Raw genomic sequence first — 18,499 nt, 5'->3', positions numbered from 1 at the left:
ATCATGTGTGGTAAAGGCAGTTTTTCCTCAGGTAGGACACAAATGTTCTAGGGGCACTGTCTTTTGTTTCATGCCCTTCGGTATGTTTGGTGGGCACCTATGCCTCTTTAACACTTTGCCCCCTCAAACCCATACCTTTATTTCTCATCTTAGATATTCTCACTCTCATTTCCTTGCTTCTCTTTGGTCAGCATCTGCCGGATTTACTCTCTTTTTGTGTGTTTGTCCCCACCCTGTTCTACAAAAACTGAGTATCTGGCCCAGCTCTGCAAGGTTTGTTTTCACATCCACAGGTGACCCGATTGAACTTAGTTCAATGCACCACTGCTTGGATCCAGGGACACTGCGGTGATTGTAAAAAAAACCTATTTGGTTCTTCTCAATGCACACAAACACAGACGAACTACACTAAGAAAAAGACACTTCACCTAAAAAAGGCTTTTTCAACCAATGTTCCCCATAGCTTAGCACACTGAAAACAACCACAAAGAATATAGTTGAAACAGCACAAATGCACTTTTACCATGGTTAAAATGTCATCTAAAAACCTAACACCCTAAAACATACTTCTATCACTAGGCTTGGAAAGCATGGAGTAGTAAAACTTGCTTCTAGATTTTCTTAGGGAGAATAAGTGCACTGCATATCTGTTTACTTCCAAGCACTGTAATTATCAGTAATCAGGGAGGCCGTTTTTTCCCTCTGAAAAGCAAATACGCATTGCACCAGCCCCTCTCGGCTTGGGCTTGATATCAGCTGTCAGTAGGAAGATCTTCTCTGGCAGTATCTTGCCTGATAATCTGGGATGAAGGACCTTTCCTGACAAGTGGTCAAGTGGTTGTCATTTTATACTATATCTTACCTAAGATGGAATTTCCAACAACAATTTAGGAATGTCTGGTATAACTAATGAGCATCAAAATGCTAGTCTGAGATGTACTCCTGTAAACAAATAAGGTAAAAATAAAACATCTTAGACTACACTGTTTGGTTATTGTTCTTGTTGGACCTTGAAATAGAGGTAACAAGGCACTTCTTCCAGACTGATATCGTATCAGGTGTCTTGTTGATGTCTATGAGCCTGATTTAGATATTGGCAGATGGGTTACTCCGTCACAACCGTGACGGATATCCCCTGATTTCTGCGGTTGGGATATCTGTCACTGTTGTGACGGAGGACCGTCCACCAATATCTAAATCATGCCCTATGTCTGAGTGACTTGACAGTTTCACAGGTTCTTGGATAGATAGGTACAAATGACAACTGCGTAAAAGGCAGACATGTTGATGATTCTGCAAAAATACAGAAAATGGAGCATGGGCCTACTTTTTATTTATTTATTTATTTATTTATTTATTTATTTTATTGGTAGAAACCTTCAACTCAGAGATTAGAGCAACATATTTCGCAAACGCAGTACATTCAAAAGGAAGACAACAATCCAATCAGTATATACCAGGTAGATACACAAGTCACCGCTGATCACGACAGAGCAAGTGTATAGCTCAGCATCTATCCGAACAATAGGCAGTTCAGCAGTGAGCCAATAAGGAACATCCCATAACCATGTCCAATCCACTCCATGGGCCCCTAAGTGGTGACTCTAGTGGTCATATAGCACATCTCACCAGAGAAATAGCCGAAGGAGGTCAGGGAGTAGCGTCACAGGAGGCAACATGATCCTCAGTCCCTGCTGTATTCTTGTGTGCCACCAGATAGGCCGCTAATAAAGCCCAAATGTCTTTAGAATGGCATCAACCCCCAGTAGGAGTGAAATTGTTCCTGGAAGTACGCTGCATCCTATAACCAGTGGGCCAGCTGGGACGCAAGACTGTGGACCCAGTGGATGGCCACCCCACGTTTGGCCAACATCAGCAAAATAACAATCGATTTATGCACAACGGCAGGGGCATCTTTGACATAACCAAGCAGCAAGACCATCGGTGTCCATGTAGGAGCCCTGGACTACTTAAAAAAGGAATCAAGCCGTATAGTCTTTACTTCACCTGGAGCATAAAATCTACAAGAAAAAAAAGGAAAAAGCGTATGTTTCAGTAATTTCTTTTTGAAAAGCAGGAAGATAATTCATCTTTTTAACAAATCTATTGGTGATGAGTGAGAAATCTGTAGCCCATTCCTCCCCATTCAGCTGGGGGTTTACAGACATTACCCCCTGTTGCACCACGCCCCAGTGAGCGCGTTCATGGTGACGACGGGGCATCTATAAAAGCGGACCAAAAATAGCTGTAAGGCAGTGAGGGTCCGAAGGTTATTAATAAAGAGTATTGTTGTACAGCGCAAGAGTGTCCGTGTATCTGTTACGCACGCGACCCTACAACTGGCGACGAGGTGGGCCTACCTGTCCTGGGTAGCACCGGTGACCCCGCGTCCGACGTCCTTGTGGACCCGTGCTGCGATCGCTCTGCACCTTGCCTCGGCACGTGTGGCGTCACCTCTCCCTTTGGCCGCTCTCCAGGGAAGCCTGGCAGCGCCCACCCTCCGGCGCACCCCTCGCTGCACCTTGAAGGAGGTGCTGCTCCGCTGCCGGAGGCCCGCGAAGCTCCTTAGCACCCTCCAGGCAACGCCTGCAGCTCATCTGGTGGCCGCAGCCTTCGCCGCCTCTGCGCCACACCCTGCCACACCCTCGGCAAGGGTCTTTTCTGTCTGCTGCCATGTGGAACCTCTGCTGAATACCCTGCCACGGCCCCCACACAGCAGATCCAGGATGCATCGTGCCTCTGGCAGCTCAACGGTCCTGGGCCCTCGTCCCCCATGACTACCTGATTCTTCGCTGGGGACTTCCTCGTGGTCCCCGTGAGGCCGCATCAGCTGAGGAGGAGTTACCTCTGATTCTTTGAGGTGAGGAGGCCCTTGCCCCCCGGACATTGACCGCGCAGCACGCCCTCCTAGGCCCCACAGACAACCCACAGGTTCCTTCGCCATGGCCAGCATCCCTGCCGTGGAGCCATTCACCATCATCGGAGCCACCCCCTACACAGGCCGCACGGTGGAAGGTTGGGTAGAGCGCCTCAAAACTTACTTTGAGGCGTTGGGCATTCAGGCTGAGTGCAAGAGGCCCCTTCTCATCCACTTTGGGGGGGGGGACGTTCATAAATTTTACAGGTCAGTAATGGAAACAAGGCCCCGCACGTATGACACTCTAAAGGAGGCCATCACGGCGTATTTTGAGCCGTACGCAAACCTGGACTTTGATCGGTTTTTGCTACTCCAAGCACACCAAACATCCGACGAGTCAGTTGACATCTTCTATGCGCGGCTAAATGAGCTGGCCAGCACGTGCACGCTTCCCGACGAAGAAGACAAAGTGCGGGTGCAGTTTATCCAGGGATGCTCCTCATCGAAACTCAGGGAGCGCATCCTGCAGCAGCCAAACATGCTGATGAGACATATTCTCACCCTCGGACGGTCCCAGGAGCTATTGAAGGCACGCCCCGCGCACATGGAGCAGAAACCGACGGTACAGGTCAAAGCTGAACCGGTCAACACAGTGACCACAAGCACACGCGGACAAAGGCTGAAGGCTACAAAGGGAAACAAAAAGACACGCCCTGCCGATGGTGCGGCAGACCGACACCACACCCCGGCAGCTGCCCGGCCTGGGGAAAAACCTGCAGCCCGTGCAGAAAAGTTAACCATTTCGCGAAAGTCTGCCCGTCCATGCCAAGAACAGCGGCACACACACAGAAGAGTACGGTCAGAGCACTTGATGCCGCCCGACTCCAGGCTCAGACAGCCATATAGACGATGACCACCAGGTGGTCCACGTCGTGCACACCATCGGCGGCCGGTGGCTACCCACATGTCTGGTGCTTCTACAAGGCCTACCCATTTCAGTGTTGATAGACACGGGGGCCTCCATAAACCTCATGGCCATGGAAGAGTATCAGAGGCTGTCCAAGCCACCGCCGCCTCTCCAACCAACCCGAGTGCAAGTCTACGCGTTCGGCAACACTCAGCCACTCGAAATAGCAGGAGTCTTCACAGCAGAAGTCGCCCACGATGGCACCAACAGGTCCACTAGAATCTATGTATCCGGAGAGGGCTCAGGGTTCCTGCTCAGCTGTCAGACTGCCCAAGACCTCAACTTGGTGCACTTCGCGTTTGGCATTCACACCAGCACTCTGGAGAGCATGGTGGAGGAGTTCAGCTCACTCTTCAATGGCATTGCCTGCCTGAAAGGACCACCCCTCCAGCTCCACATTGACGAGTCGGTATCTCCCATAGCCCTCAGGCATCGGAGGGTGGCCTTCTACCTACGTCCAAAGGTGGAGCAAGAGTTACAGCTCCTGGAGCTGCCAGGCATTATCGAAAGGTTATCGGGCCCTACTCCCTGGGTATCCCCATTTGTCGTCGTGCGAAAGCCCAAACAACCAGAAGCCGTCCGAATCTGAGTGGACATGCGCCTGCCAAACCAGGTGATCAAGCGGGAGAAACATTTGACCCCAACCATAGACAACATCATAGGAGAACTCTTTGGGTCCCGGTGGTTCCCCAAAATGGACCTCAGGTCAGGGTAACATCAGATCATACTACACCCAGCATCACAGCCAATAACCACTTTCTCCACCCACACTGGTCTCTGGAGGTACACATGGCTGAACTTTGGTATCTAAAGTGCGGCAGAAGAGTTCCAACACACCATCAAAGGGGTCCTGCAAGGGCTCTCTGGAGTCCTCAACGTGAGCGACGGCATCCTTGTGCATGCTTCAACTCTAGGAGACCACATGTGAAGACTCCGGGCAGTTGTCATGAGGCTCAAAGAACACGGGCTAACGCTCCACAGAGAAAAGTGCGACTTCTTCAAGCGAGAGATATGCTTCTTCGGATACCGCTTCTCAGAGCGCGGAATCGGCCCAGACCCACACAAGGTAAAAGACATTCAAGGTGCACCGGCTCCCACATCTGTCTCGGGGGTCCGGAGTTTTCCTGGCATGGTCACATACTGTGGCTGGTTGATGAGGAACCTGCCCGACATCACCAGCCCTCTCAGAGTGCTCACTCGAGCTGACCACCTGTGGGTTTTTGGCGAAGAGCAAGAGTGTGCTTTCCAAGACACCAAGAATGCGCTCTCCACAGACACCATGCTAGTATTCTTCGATACCCGTCGAGAGTCGCAGCTGGCCATTGATGCCAGCCCCTGGCCTGGGCGCTGTTCTAGCGCAGAGACAAGAACGTGGAGAGTGGGCCCCCATTGCCTTCGCCAGCCGCACACTCACCCACGGAGCAGAGGTACTCCCAGATAGAGCGGGAGGCCATCACCATCCATTGGGAGTGCCATCTTATCCACCTTTACCTTTACAGCAAGTCCTTCTCCGTGGTAACTGATCACAAGCCACTGCTGCCCCTCTTCAAAGGGTCCTCATCGAAGCCGCCTCCGAGGATTGAAAAATGGATACTACAACTGCAGGAGTTTGACTTCACCATAGAGTACCAGCCGGGAACGCGGAACCCTGCTGACTTATTGTCGTGACATGCCCACCAGGCCACCCCTACAAGAGGTAGCAGAAGTTCAAGAGACCGAGGAGTATGTGCGACTAGTGGTGGACTGGGCCAGGCCTTTGCCCATCCCACTCAACGAAGTGGTGGAAGCCATGAACCGGGATGAATGTCTGCAGATCCCAATAACGGCCACCCAGTCCGGGGACTTGCGCCCACTTCAGTTCCCAGGAACCTTCCGCACGATCGACGCCCAAACCAGACTTCAAGCCCTGTTCAATGTCAGGCATGAACTCTCAGTGAGCGAGGAAGGCATCCTGCTGAGAGGGCTCTTTCCGGTGATACCATCTACGCTGACTGCTCAGGTTGTGTCCCTAGCCCACGGAGCCCACCAGGGCATTGTCAAATCCAAAAACCGCCTCAGGAACAAAGTCTGGTTTCCCAGGCTGGACCAGCTAGTGGAGGACACCGTCAAAGGGTGCCTTGTGTGCCAAACCAGTTGTGTTCCGGACCCCCCAGCGTCAGTCATGGTGGTAGATGACTAATCGCGGTACCCCGAGGTAGAGCTGGTACAGTCGACATCAGCGTCCGCAGTCATCCTGAAGATTGAGAAACTAATGGCTACCCACTGACTTTTTGGAGAGATCCACAGAGAAAACAGGCCCCCGTTCAACAGCCAGGATTGGGCAGACTTTCTGACTTCCACCAATATGAAACATCGCCGGATCACACCCCGATGGCCGTAGGCAAACGGGGAGGTAGAGCGCTTTGTTAGAACGCTGAACAAGGTGATTGGCATTGCCACAGCAGAATCCAGAAATGTTGAGAGTGCTATCTATGCTTTCCTTCGGGAGTACCAGGTCACCCCACACGCTACCACCGGTTTTACCCCAAGCCAGCTCTGTTTTGGGAGAGTAGTGACCGACACCATTCCACACCACCCATCGTGGGCCGCACAGCGACCGCCCCAGAGTCAGTCTATGGAAAGGAGAACTCACACCAATGCCTATGCATCCCGGAAACAGAGGTCCCGAACAGCCCATGTCCAGGTAGGGGACGCCGTCCTGGTCAAAGACCCCCACCCTGGAGGCAAATTCCGACTGCCTTTTGAAGCGCAACCATGGACAGTGACCGCAGTAAATGGTACCGTGGGGACAGCAGGTCCCGGGTTGGAAACTGTAACCCGTAATGTTGCACAGTTCAAACGTCTCCGCCACACCACCCCTCAGAACTGTACGAACGGTGGTGCTGCTGCGACTGACACCAGGGCTGGACCCCGGAGAGATCCTAGCTCCTACCGGGAGCGCAGATGATCAAGAAGGTCCCACCGCCGGGGGCTTGCAATGAGCCTGCAGGGGCTGGTGTCTCAACCATTGCCAGCACGGATTGGGGACTCATCCACGAGAGCCGAGATGCCCGGCGTAGGACAGAGCACAGTGCCAACGTCCGGGAGGTCTGGGAGCGAGCGGTACCACCTGAGGCACAATCCCAACCCCTTCCGGCGATAAGCAGCCTTTGCATTGGGCTAACCCTGGCACCCCAGACACACCGGCACCAGCGCCTTAGCTAACGCCTGTCTGATTACCATTGTGTCTTAACAAGTTCACAGTCTTGTTATATTGTTTTATTTTCTTTTGCTTTGTTTTTGTTTCCCCCGTTGGGGAGGGATGTAATGTTGACGTAGGAGTGGGGAAGCCCATTCCTCCCCATTAAGCCGGGGGGTTACAGACATTACCTCCTGTCGCACCACATCCCATGAGCACGTCCATGGTGACGACAGGGCATCTATAAAAGCAGTCCGAAAATAGCGGGAAGGCAGTGAGTGTCCGAAGGTTACTAATAAAGAGTATCGTTGTATAGCGCAAGAGTGTCTGTGTATCTGTTTCGCACGTGACCCTACAAAATCCACATAAGTAAAACAAAGTAAATCATTTTTTTATCAAGATTCACCATTACTCCCACATGGGTTGTTACCTGAATTGCAGTAATATTACAAGGAAAAAAACAAATAGGACTATGAGGCAATGAGAAAAACAATAAGCAGCAAGCTTACTAAATATAGTTTTGAAGAATGGTTAAAGGAAATTAGAACACTAGGAGTGGTTCTGTGGCAATCGTTCCTTAACCAGCACGTACTCGGACAAGCAAGACATGGGTATGGCGGTGGCCATTTTTAGATCGTAAGTGGATGAAAAAAACTAGACCGCGCAATGCAGTTTGGTTTGGGATGGTGGTACGGGCTTGTGATTGCAGCCAAACAATTGGATAAACACATAGGAACTTGATATTCAAAAGAGATTAAAAAACAAATCTCGTGATTATAGGATAATGCCATCATTGAGTCAATATAAAAGATCAATTGCAAAATAAATGAAAGACATAACTTCCAAAAGAAAAATGAAAAAGAAAACAATAAATGCAGCCATCTCACATTAGAGGCTCCCAGGTGTACTGCCATTTGTTAAATTTTGTTTTGACCAATGACTTTGTGTTTCACCACTGCGCATATTAGTTGCTCAATGTTCACCAGTAGCACATGGTATGTTTTGTTCAGTTTAGCCGCCTATGGGCTTTGACATTGCATTAGTCATTACATTCTGTATTCTGCCTATGGGCTTTGACATGGCATTAGCCATTACTTTCTGTATTCAGTTTAGCCGCCTATGGGCTTTGACATTGCATTAGTCATTACATTCTGTATTCTGCCTATTGGCTTTGACATGGCATTAGCCATTACTTTCTGTATTCAGTTGAGCCGCCTATGGGCTTTGACATTGCATTAGCCATTACATTCTGTATTCTGCCTATTGGCTTTGACATGCTGTATCCAGTCTAGCCGCCTATTGGCTTTGACATTGCATTCCTATTGGCTTTGACATGATGTATTCAGTTTAGCTGCCTATTGACTTTGACATGCTATTAGATATTCTGCCTATTGGCTTTGACATGATATTATATATTGCATTTTATATTCAGCTTAACTGCCTATTGGCTTTGACATGATATTATACATTGCATTTTGTATTCAGCTCAGCTGCCTATTGGCTTTGACATGATATTATACATTGCATTTTATATTCAGCTCAGCTGCCTATGGGCTTTGACATGATATAAGACATTGCATTTTGTATTCAGCTTAGATGCTTATTGGCTTTGACATGACACTAGACATTGCATTTGATATTTAGGTTAGCTGCCCATTGCCTTTAACGTGGAGTTAGACATTGCAGTTGAGAATCCAAGCTGTATTTTTCCAAGCTGTGTTTTTGCACAAGATGAACCAAGATGTTTTGTTCTCACAGTAGACTAGACATGATAAGAGAGAGTACATGGGTGTTGTTCTCTTCGCTTGAGCTTGGGAACAGGAGTAGTCTTGGAGACCTGGCCAGTCTCCAAAAGGCTTGCTCAGTTTCCCAGGTCTGAGAGGAGGGGGCACACCTTTGTAACGAATGTAACAGGCTGCAGAGGGTCAGATTCGAATCTGCCGGACCTCGTGCTGGAGCTTGGCGCAGGCTGCCAGCAATCCCGTGTGGGTAGATGAATCTCTCTTTCTCGCGGCTGACAGGGGTCATCAGCTTGCAGACCTTAGAAAGATGAAGCTGTAGATAGTTCCCACACGGTGAAGTATTTGTTTTGCTTTGCATTCAATATCTTATAAATATAACCTGCTGTGTATATTGCAAACTGATATATTTTGTTTGATTAACGCGGACTTGAAAGCTACTAATTCGTCATACATAAAATATTGTGGTTGGGGAAGAATTAACAACAATAAAAGTCTTCTTTGACCTCAGAAGTGCATTTCTGTTGTGTTATGTTAGTGCTTTAAAACTAAATAAGAGGAAAGCACTACAATTGGTACCAGAAGTGGGGTCGGTCATTAAGAGGTGATTAAGAGGGTGTTGACGAGTTGGTAGATTTCTAAGTGCACACTTTAAAAGTGTAATTGTTTCTGTTGTTTGGAGAATTACAGAAATTGTTTTTTTGGGAGAATCACAGTAGCACGGCAGACCATGTCTGAGAATTCATGTGTTGATAAACTGCCTGATGGTGCTAAGAAAAACTGTGAATTGTTTTCTGTTTGGGGAATTACAGAAGCACTGCAGACCATGTCTGAAAATGCATGTGTAGCTAAAATGCCTGATAGTGTTTTGAGAAATAATTTCTGTTGTACATATGTAGAAAAAGTGTCTTTTGGAAGTAATGATGACAGAAAGGTCTGGATACCTTTATCTGCTTACAGAGAAATGCAGGAGAAATGTAGGAAGTTGGAACATGAAAATAGGAATTTACGTGAGCAAATTAGCCCGACTGAAAGTTATAAAAAGGCTGTTTTTGAAGAATCTTTCTTGTCCCATTCCAGTAATGAGGGGGTTAAGACAGCTCCGAGCTGCACTGAGCTTTCGTGTGAGCCAGGGTTTTTGGCAGACAAAATGCATTCCTTAACTGATAACACGGACGAGAGAGCTCGGAATGTGATTTACGAGTTACCGTTGCAAAATGCACAAGTAAAACAAAAGATTTTAGAGAAAGAGACACCGACTTTCATTAGCTTGTTTGATTTTTGGAAAAAGAATAGCCCTCATTTGAGAGAAATCCTAACACTTTTGTATATGGTCACTGTGAAAAATTATATGCAGCTGCGCGCTTGTGATTTGGCAAATGAAATAATGCAGACTTTAGGTTTCTGCGCAGTGCAAGAAGGAAAAACTGATGTACATGTAAATCATGAACAAGGGAAGAAAATAGTGCCCCTAGCTAGAATCATACAATGGATCTGGTACTTGCAAGACAGGGCTAGAGTACCACAGGTAAAAGAGTTATCAATGAAGTTGTGTGCACCATTTGAATTCGTGTCTTCTGAAGATAAAAAGCATGTTTGTTTTACTAATGATTCATTGACTGAAATGTTGTTTTCTGGCACAGGAGAAGGAACAGCGTTGTATAATGTGTGTCAGATTTTAAAGCAAGAGCTACGTGAGATGTGTCATTTTTACGCTGATTTTTGGTTTATTGCTAATGTTTTAGCTGTTTGTTTTTACATATGGCTTGTACCTAACTGGTTCAATTACCTTGCAGATGTTAATGAGAAAAATTCAGAGAGAGAAGTGTACACCCAGAATTCTGCCTTAGTGGGGATGGCTAAGTGAGTGCCCCAGAAATGTGAACAGCTGAGAGAAAAAGCCACTTACAGGTGGGCAGAGATGAGAGAGAAGCACATTCCCCTAGATTTGATCAAAACTGTGCAGCACGCACAAAAGCAATCTGTCATGCAAGCAGTCACAGAGCAGTTGGGGAGAGGAAAGTTACCAGGACAGAAATGGCAAATTTATCATGTTTTAGGGAGAGTGATTGCTGCAGATTACCAAGGAAAAATCGAAATTATGCTGATACCTAGAAAAGAATCTGATTCATGCATACAAATTGGAGACAGAATGGCCCAAATTGGCAAAAGTGCAGTGAATGGAGGTTTGTTAAAGAAGGAGTCTGCCCCAGCCCTTCTGACAGTGCAAGAAAAGGGAAGCTGTGGCGCAGCAGATAAAAACCTCAGTACTGATGTGTGGGCTGAAGCCCCAAGTGATCCTCCAGAACCTGCAGAAAATATAACAAAGGGCCCCAAAAACGTCCTGCTGATTATAAAACAGGGAAAGAAAGAGGAAGGGTGCAGTTTAAATGAAAAATGTTATTTGCAAGAAAAGTCATACTTGTTTCTTTTGCAGATCCTACCACGTTTCGCCACTGTCCCTGAGTGTGCTGTGTGGTCCCCCTTCCGGTGTGTGCGTGTGGGGTCGGGGAAGGGACCGAACCCCCAACCTGAACCTGGCTGAGTAAAGTGCCAGCACCATGAATCCATTTTGCGCAAACTGCGCCTTCAGTTCAAGTTCAACTTGTTTGATTGCATTCTTCCACTGGAACTAAGCTGTGTTTTTTTTTTTTCCCTCTCGTATGGAACTCTGACTTTTGCTTATCTTCCAGCAAACCTTTCAGGTGGACCGTGCATCTTTACATGAGTAGAACTCATGCCACATCAAATTGCTAACGCTGTTGAATTAGAGACTCACTCAGAGTATAAAAATTGCCCAGTCTTTTCCATGTAGATGTATCTGATGTGAAAGGTTATGAAATCAATGTGTTAATCCACTTCTATTGCTTTACAGGGATTGCTTTGATCTGATGTTTTTTTTGTTTTTGTTTGAAACAAGAGATATGTGAAACAAAAATTCATTGGTCAAAGGGCGGAATGTACTGCCATTTGATGGAGTTTGTTTTGACCAATGACTTTGTGTTTCACCACTGCGCATATTAGTTGCTCAATGTTCACCAGTAGCACATGGTATGTTTTGTTCAGTTTAGCCGCCTATGGGCTTTGACATTGCATTAGTCATTACATTCTGTATTCTGCCTATTGGCTTTGACATGGCATTAGCCATTACTTTCTGTATTCAGTTTAGCCGCCTATGGGCTTTGACATGGCATTAGCCATTACTTTCTGTATTCAGTTGAGCCGCCTATTGGCTTTGACATTGCATTCCTATTGGCTTTGACATGGCATTAGCCATTACTTTCTGTATTCAGTTTAGCCGCCTATGGGCTTTGACATTGCATTAGTCATTACATTCTGTATTCTGCCTATTGGCTTTGACATGGCATTAGCCATTACTTTTTGTATTCAGTTGAGCCGCCTATGGGCTTTGACATTGCATTAGCCATTACATTCTGTATTCTGCCTATTGGCTTTGCCATGCTGTATCCAGTCTAGCCGCCTATTGGCTTTGACATTGCATGCCTATTGACTTTGACATGATGTATTCAATTTAGCTGCCTATTGACTTTGACATGCTATTAGATATTCTGCCTATGGGCTTTGACATGATATTATATATTGCATTTTGTATTCAGCTTAGATGCTTATTGGCTTTGACATGACACTAGACATTGCATTTGATATTTAGGTTAGCTGCCCATTGCCTTTAACGTGGAGTTAGACATTGCAGTTGAGAATCCAAGCTGTATTTTTCCAAGCTGTGTTTTTGCACAAGATGAACCAAGATGTTTTGTTCTCACAGTAGACTAGACATGATAAGAGAGAGTACATGGGTGTTGTTCTCTTCGCTTGAGCTTGGGAACAGGAGTAGTCTTGGAGACCTGGCCAGTCTCCAAAAGGCTTGCTCAGTTTCCCAGGTCTGAGAGGAGGGGGCACACCTTTGTAACGAATGTAACAGGCTGCAGAGGGTCAGATTCGAATCTGCCGGACCTCGTGCTGGAGCTTGGCGCAGGCTGCCAGCAATCCCGTGTGGGTAGATGAATCTCTCTTTCTCGCGGCTGACAGGGGTCATCAGCTTGCAGACCTTAGAAAGATGAAGCTGTAGATAGTTCCCACACGGTGAAGTATTTGTTTTGCTTTGCATTCAATATCTTTTAAATATAACCTGCTGTGTATATTGCAAACTGATATATTTTGTTTGATTAACGCGGACTTGAAAGCTACTAATTCGTCATACATAAAATATTGTGGTTGGGGAAGAATTAAGAACAATAAAAGTCTTCTTTGACCTCAGAAGTGCATTTCTGTTGTGTTATGTTAGTGCTTTAAAACTAAATAAGAGGAAAGCACTACACCAGGGTAGAACTGTAAAAAATAAATATGTTTAATATAATAATTGCCGGAATGTATACTCTATATAAAAATATGTTAAAACACAACAATCAGTATAAGGTACATAAATGAATCATAAAATAAGACATCTGAAACATATGCTAATATAAACAGCGGAACTTAAGAGACACAATGCATCTTCTTGTCATATACAATCATTAGAGATGGAGAGAAACCTTGTTATTACCTACTGACGGTCGCCAGTAGGTAGTTATAGCTAGGACTTAGTTTCCATAGGAAAAGCATTTTTTGTTTTGCCTTTAACTTTGGCGCCCTTTGCCAAAGCTTCACAACATTTCAATACTAGTTTGCCACTCACTTCAGCTGTTGTCTTGAAAGTTTCAGGGTGATTCGTCAAGCAGGGACCGAGAAAAAGAAGGGTCCCAATAATCATTTTTCCGCATAGGGTTTTCAGACATGACTACATCCAGAACCGCTGAACAGAATTACACCAAATTTAGCAGAAAGCTAGATCTTGTTCCAGAAAGAGTGCTTTTGTGATTTGGTATTAATTTGTTCAGTAGTTTTTGAGATATTAAAGATAAAAGATTCATGTATCGTTAGGAATGCAGAGGGTTCGTGGATCCCAGAGATCTCAAAATGAGATCTGATTGGCTGCCACCACTTCAACCAGGAAGTGGTGGCAGCCATCTTGGGACTCAGACTCGACCGAGCCCCAGGAAAAAAAGAAGGAAAAACAAAGAAGGAAAAACAGAAACACAGAAGGGGGCAGGGTAGAAATACCCTGTCCCCAAGCCAGGTGGTGTCCTCCCAAAGGGACCCCGCTGGAGACCAAAAATGTTTTTTTTACATACACCGGAAATTTGCAGTGGATTCACAGTGGATTTGAACCAATTTTTTTTTTTAAAGCAAGCTCTGTTTCCTGTGTTTGCTTTTTTTTGCCCTTTGGGTGGGCTAGATCCTGTGGGAATGTTATTAATAAATTACAGGGAAGGGGTACATGTGGCTCGCTCCCAAAGGCCGATTACGGCCCGGGGACCCATTCCCTGGGGCCCAACTGCATTTCAAATTAGGCAGAGGGGTCCATCCCTTGGGGCCAGGGCTAAATTGAAAATGGGGAGGTGGGCCGATTTCACCCATGGGGGCTGCCACCCCCCCAGGGCCTGGTTGTTTACAAAAAAGGGGGGAGGGGTTGCATGCCCTTCCTCCATGGGCCATTTTATGGCCCGGGGACTCCAAACCATGGGGCCTGGCTGGGCACAGAGAAGAGAGGGGGACCGTGCGGCCCCCCCTTCATGAAGCCAATAATGGCACTTGGGACACCATCCCCCAGGGCCGGCTCCAGGTATATCCCAGGGTGCCCAACCCCAGGACATAGCGGTTACCCTGCCTGCTCTGGTATGGGCACAGAAATCAGTGTTTGCTCTCGTTTGGCGGGAGCTTTAAAATTGAACTAGGGGCCTAATTTACATCCGGGGGGAGGGAATGATCCGTCACAAACATGGCGGATATCCTGACCGCCATATTATGATCTCCATTGGATATTATGCGATCGTAATACGGCATACAGGATATCCGTCATGTTTGTGACTGAGTAATCCCCTCCGTCAGGATCTCAATCAGGCCCTCAGTCCACTCCCAGCTGGCAGGAGCATGAATAATGCTCCCGCCTGATGAGAGCGGACTATTCATCTGAAACTGATGAAAAAATTGCTCCCACCGGCAGGGAGCAGCATTTGTAACTACTCTCTGCGGGCGGAAGCAATACCATCTCCCTCTGGAAGCGGGGAGCTGGTTGGGGCTGCGGACATTGGGGCCCCAAACAAAAGTGCAGTGGGTGGATCCAGGGCACATACCATTTTCTGTCCTTGCTCCATCTAATGGGGTCCCTAGAGCCGAAATCCCCAACTCATAATGAAATAGTAAGGCCCAGGTGTAGCAATCCGCACCACCAGTGGAGTTTGCAGAATTTCAGCATTTCGCGTTACACAGAGTATTGGGGAGTTCCTGAATTCCACAATCCGGCGCGGAGAGGAGTTCGTCTCAAGGCCTTTAAACAAAGTTCAGCAATGTAAGACAGTTGTTGTGTACATAATTGAATAAATTCATAATCTTAATGGAAACACCAAGACGCGCGTCTTGGTGTTTCCATTAAGATTACGAATTTATTCAATTATGTACACTACAACTGTCTTATATTGCTGAACTTTGTTTAATCCACCATCTCCATCCCAGTCACATCCACACTCACACTTGCATGCACTACATCAGCATCCACTACCAGCATCATCACCACACCAAGAAAAACACACACCTCACTGGCAGACACCTCCACAACATCCATGCACACGTCCTCTGTGTCCACTCCCACTGTGTCTGCCCCCCCTCCTAAAGTACACAAACGCAAGCACTCGGACACCAACAGCCATCCACCTCACAACAGCATATAACTCATGCACCTGCACCTAAATCCAGCAGACACCTCCAACAACCATGCCCTCATCCTCCACTCCCATTCCTTCTCCCTCTTCCCGCCCCAATGTCCCTCAGAAATGTTTCCTATCCACCATTGACCTCTTCCCTACCCCTGCCCCCCGTTCTGCATGTATGGCCAGGCTATCACAAACCCAGCCAAGCACCTCAGCCACACAGTCCACGGGCCTAGTTCCATCCAAAGGATTCCAGGCCACATATACAGAAGGGGAAGGAGCCTGCACCAGCAGGCAAGAAGGGCAAGGAGCCTGCCCCAGCAGGCAAGAAGGGGAAGGAGCCTGCACCTGCCACCCAAAAGAGCAAGGATCCTGCACCAGCAGGCAAGAAGGGCAAGGAGCCTGCACCAGTAAGCAAGAACGGTAAGGAGCCTGCACGTGCCACCTGAAAGGGCAAGGAGCCAGCACCAGCAGGCAAGAAGGACCAGGAACCTGCACCAGCAGCTGTCACGGAGCCCCACCACCAAGCATGGTTGTGCATCCATCCGAGGGTGCTGGGCCTGTGCAGGAGCCTCCCACCACCACCAGCACCACCACAGTGCATCCATCCGAGGGTGCAGGGGATGTGCAGGAGCCTCCCACCACCACCCACTTGAGAGACTGTGGCCTTGCACTCCCCAGGACAAAGCACAGGGCATGTTGCCCCCTTCAGAACCAGTGGGCAAAACACCCACTCGAGAGACTGTGGCCCATCACTCCCCAGGACAAAGCACAGGGCATGTTGCCCCCTCCAGATCCAGTGGGCAAAACACCCACTCGAGAGACTGTGGCCTTGCACTCACCAGGACAAAGCACAGGGCATGTTGCCCCCTCCAGAACAAGTGGGCAAAACACCCACTCGAGAGACTGTGGCCCATCACTCCCCAGGACAAAGCACAGGACATGTTGCCCTCTCCAGAATCAGTGGGAAAGACACCCACTCAAGAGACTATGGCCCATCACTCCCCAGGACCAAGCACAGGGCATGTTGCCCCCTCCAGAACCAGCGGGCAAGACACCCACTCAAGAGACTGTGGCCTTGCACTCCCCAGGACCAAGCACAAGGCATGTTGCCCCCTCCAGAACCAGTGGGCAAAACACCCACTCGAGAGACTGTGGCCTATCCCTCCCCAGGACCAGGCACAGGGCATGTTGCGCCCTCCAGAACCAGCGGGCAAGACACCCACTCGAGAGACTGTGGCCCATCACTCCCCAGGACCAAGCACAGGGCATGGTGCCCCCTCCAGAACCAGTGGTCTTGTTTCTGCATCGGCTGAGGTGCCCCCCTCCCCCTGAGGTGCCTGCCTATTTGCCAACCAATGCCCCTGCAGTGTTTTCTCCGTATTGATGCAGGTGACAAATGGGGCCTTGGACTTTGCCATGTAGCCATGTGGCCCAGACGAAGTGAGGACTGGGCAGTGTCCCTTTTTCTGTACATGTGTAGATATCTGTGACATTGGCTAATTTATTTTTATACTGTGTTGATATTATTACACTCACTTTAGTAAATTTGTTTTGTCATAGCAATATTCAGCTGATTTAGGGGGATTAACTAGCTTTCTTGTGTATCTGGTTGTGTGTATGGGATGTGTGAATGGGGTGTGTGTGGTGTGCGTATGTGTCACTCTCTTTTTCCTTCCCTCTTCCCTTGTGTGCTAGGCAGTTGTACTCACCGTCGTCATCTTCGCCGGCATAGGTGTTTGTGGTGGGGCAGAACGTAGATTATTATCGGAAATACATGCAGTTCAGGTTCCATGGCGGTGTGGTTGTTCCCTGTGTCTCCAATGGCGAGTCCTTTCACTTCTGAGCTCTGTTTCCGCCAGGCTTTTAATGTTGTTGGTACCGCCCCGGAAAAGGTGGCGGTTTGCAGGGTCTTAATATGGTGGGCGGAATTTTGACTTCTTCCTGGCTGTAGGCGGCTACCGCCGTGTGGCTGTTGTTTCCGCCCTGGCGGTCAGTGTGGTACATTGGCTGTCTTTTGAAGATCTTTCCACCATGGTCATAATTTGGCAGCAATTAATGCCGGCTTGCTGGTGGTATTACCGCCACTTTATCCCCGACTGCCAGGGTCGTAGTGAGGGCCAAACGCGTTGTCCACGTAGAGGGAGATCACATGGACTCTGTCCGACAATGGAATGCCCCAGTGATGTCCATCCTTCTGGAGTCAGATGGCCACTGTCTCCATTGCCAGGGCAAACAACAGAGGGGACAGTGGGCTGCCCTGCCATGTCCCTCGCCAGACTGAGAACAAATCCGACACCAGAGGACCCAACTGCACCCGCAGAGAATGATTACTGTATAAGAGGCAGGTACATGCGAGGAGATGCTTCTCGATGCCCATTCGGGCCAGTACCTGGAAAAGATAATCCCAAGAAAGCGTTTCAAAGGCATGTCCAGAATAAATGCCGCAGCATAGTGGAAGAAGCCACACCCCTGATCCTGGACGTGGAACAAGTGGCAAATATTCTGTGAGGTATTCCATCCGGGGACAAACCCATTTTGATCACCATGGACCAGCATTGGGATGACCCGTGAGAATAGACCAGCCAAAATCTTACCTAATATTTTGTTATCCACTCCTAAGACAGATACTGGTCTGTAGGAGCTCAGTAATGTTGGATCGTGGTTGGGTTTAGGGATTGAGACCAGGAGGGATTCCCAAAGTGATCCGGGCAGGATCCTTAATTGGACCACCTCCTCATACACCTCCTCATACACCACTGTTAATTGGGGGGCCAGCTTGGATGCGAAGGTAGAATAGTACTCAAGTGATAGACTGTCTAGGCCAGGAGTCTTGTTACGTACCAGGGCGGTCATTACAACATTGGCGGTAAAAGCCACTTACCGCCGTGCAGAAGACCGCCAACACACCGCCACGGCCTCAGAATTCCGCCACTGCTAATATGACCCACATCTCGAAATCCGACAAAATTCAGACACCCACACAAGTCCGCC

Source organism: Pleurodeles waltl, chromosome 4_2 (assembly GCF_031143425.1).
Source record: "Pleurodeles waltl isolate 20211129_DDA chromosome 4_2, aPleWal1.hap1.20221129, whole genome shotgun sequence".
In the NCBI taxonomy this organism is placed as follows: Eukaryota; Metazoa; Chordata; class Amphibia; order Caudata; family Salamandridae; genus Pleurodeles; species Pleurodeles waltl.
The sequence above is the reverse complement of the archived record's forward strand: the minus strand, read 5'-3'. Positions refer to the sequence as shown.